Raw genomic sequence first — 2,817 nt, forward strand, 5'->3', positions numbered from 1 at the left:
CCCGTTCATGCTGACGCTGTCTCTCTTCATGCTGTCTCTGTTGTTCACAATCCTCCAGCTCTCTCAGTTTTAGCTCTTTCTCCCATTCCAGCCAATTCCGCTCCACAGATGCCGCGTGTCGCCAGGAGGATCCCCTGCTGGCCGGGGGGGGGGGGTGTGTGTGTGTCACGGCGCCCTCGGTATTTGCTGGCTCCTCCCCACCCTTCCCCTAGGCATAGGAAGGAGGGGTCTCGGGAAGCCCTCAGCAGCCGGCTGACCACTCCCAGCTGGGACACACACTGGTGCCTGCGCTGCATTTGCCAGGCTGCTTCCCTGAGACACAGGGATCAGTTCATTCGCGCGATCTTCCGCCTCCAGCTGGGCAATGAGCTGTTCTTTGGTGAGCCTCCCACTGCGCAGCCCCCTCTGCTTGCACAGCTCCACCAGGTCGCTCTTAAGCCGCTTGGCATACATCTTCCTGCTTGCCACTCACCGGCCTGTGTGCTCACAGCTCCCCACAGTTCCCAGGGAGACCCTGTGACGGAGCAGGGAGCAGGGCAGATTTGACCTGGGAATGTTGCAGGGGGGTTGCAGTGGGGATGTGGGACTTCCCTTGAAGGAAGCTACCTGAGCTGTAACCTGAGCCAGGAACGGGGGTGGGGAGAATTAACACCTTCTCCCGGGAGACTGAACAAAGGAGAGGAGCAGCGGGAGGAGTTTGGAGTTAGTTTCGGTTTGGGCTGGGTGGTGCAACGCAGGGAACCCCAAGCTGGGGTCTAAGCTCCCTGAACCTCCCAGAGGGACCTAATTGAGGGGGTCTGGTCGTACCTACACGCTCTGCTTGAGACTGTGTTCCTGTCCTTAAATAAACTTTCTGCTTTACTGGCTGGTTGAGAGTCGCAGTGAATCTCGGGAAGAGGGGTGCAGGGCCCTAACTCCCCCACACTCCGCAACACCTGGCCAACCTGCTTCTCAGGTAGCATCGCTGTAGATGCTGTTCTTAGCACAATGGTGTGAGACAGAGACGGGACAGAGGGTGGGGGGGTTGTGGTTTCCAGCCCCAGAATGGGACAGGGGAGGGATAAATTTAGATCCTAAGTTGCTAAAACAGCAACCGAAATATCTGTGAAAAGGGGAAGTGTGTCCAGAGCCGGCGCTCGCTTGCTGGTTCTGCTACTCCCAGTGAAACTCAACATAAACCTGATTCCCGGCAGCTCCCCATCTCCCCCAGGTGTGACACACTCTCCTGGCGCCAGGACAGGGGTTGGGGGCTGCCCGGGGGGGCTGGTTTAATGATCTGTGTTTATTACAAATCTGGAGGTTAACAGGATGCAAAATAACATCAAAGCTGCCTTGAAGCATCTCCTACCCATCCCGGTGCTGAGCCCCCCCTTCCCCCCACATGTGGGTCTGCGTGGGGCAGGGGGACAAAAGCTTGATGGGACGGGGCTGCAGCAGGGGGAGGGCAGCGTCCCCCCTAAATCTTCCCTAGATGCAGAGTTCTCTGGGGCTGTCGCTGTTGGGGCGTGAGGCTGTTGCCCCCGGGAGGATGGCGCCCCATGGCTGCGGGGGGCTCTCACTGTGGTGCTCCCCGGCTCACGTTGATCACACCATACACACTGGGCTGCAGCGTCTGGCGGTCCAGCTCAGCATAGATGCCGGGGTCAGGCTCCTTGGTGTGGGAGGGGAGAGAGTCACTCATGTGTGTGTCTGTGTGTGCGCGCACGTATGCACCAACCCCCCGCCACACACACAGAGCAGGGTCCATCCCCTCAAACAGGGGGCGACAGGGAAACACACACACACACACACACCCTGCAATCCAAGCTGGCGATCCCATAATCCCCCCCTTATAGCCCGATCCCAACCCAAACCACTGAGTGTGCCAGGATAGGCTGGGGGGGGGGGGGGGATGTGAGAGGCCTGCTGGGGCCCATGTGGGTCAGGGTTGGGAGTCAGACCCCATGGGGGAACAGGGGACACTTACCAGGGTCTGCGGCTCTTTCCCTTCGTCCATGGAGGCGTCTGCAGAACAGAGACACCCGCTGAGCTGTACCCCTGGCCAGCCCAGAGCAGAACGCTCTGACCCCTCTGTCCAGCCAGTGGGGTCAGAGCCCAGCACAACCACACCTCCTCCGCCCCAGAGCATGGGCCAGGGTCATTAGCCCCATGTTACAGAGAGGGAAACTGAAGCACAAAGATGTCTAGGTGGTTACAGCGGGACGGGGGGCTGGGAGTCAGAACGCCTGTGTTCTCTCCCTGGCTCGGGGTCTAGACTAGTGGTTAGAGCAGGGGTCTGGGAGCCAGGAGTGGATGGGGAACAAGAGCGGGAAGGGAGGGAGGCTCCAGGGAGCTCCTGGGAGTCCAACACTCTCAGCTGACACCGGCTACCTCTGGGACCCTCTCCTTAATCCCGCCCAGCAGCAGCTATAAATCAGATCCTGCACCATGTGGGTGGAGCCCCCACAAGCCCCTCCCCTCCCCAGGGTTCCTGCCCCACCCTGGTACCCCCCTGGGTGTGTTACTCACAGATGGGGTCTTGCTCAGCCGGCGCCTTTAATGCCACCATAGGGCTGGTGCTAAAAGAGAAAATTCCCTTGTAAAATGTCATATCCCCCCACCCGTGGGGAGATTCCTCAACACACCCAGAGAGCCCCCATCCTGCCTCACACTGAACCCAGTTCCCTAAATCCCCCTTGCCCCAATCACCAGACCCCACCCCCCTCCCCAAACTGGGGACAGAACCCAGGAGTACTGTGACCCCGGCAGGTTGATTCGGAGAGGGGAGGAGCTGGGTTCCTACCTGCTTGGTCTTGGTGCAGCTCCTTTTCCTGCAGA

At 59.7% G+C, this 2,817-nt stretch overlaps 1 long non-coding RNA gene across 1 annotated transcript; it reads right to left on the minus strand.

Annotated features, from left to right (window-relative positions):
• Positions 1-1,011: 1,011 nt before the first annotated feature.
• On the minus strand, positions 1,012-2,560 carry LOC135976203 (uncharacterized). Its single transcript, XR_010593403.1, has 3 exons — positions 2,509-2,560; positions 1,967-2,004; positions 1,012-1,651 (listed from the first exon to the last, which is right to left on the minus strand). It is a non-coding gene; the product is annotated as an uncharacterized LOC135976203 (long non-coding RNA).
• Positions 2,561-2,817: the final 257 nt, after the last annotated feature.

The sequence above is a fragment of the Chrysemys picta genome, chromosome 17 (assembly GCF_011386835.1).
Source record: "Chrysemys picta bellii isolate R12L10 chromosome 17, ASM1138683v2, whole genome shotgun sequence".
NCBI lineage: Eukaryota > Metazoa > Chordata > Testudines > Emydidae > Chrysemys > Chrysemys picta.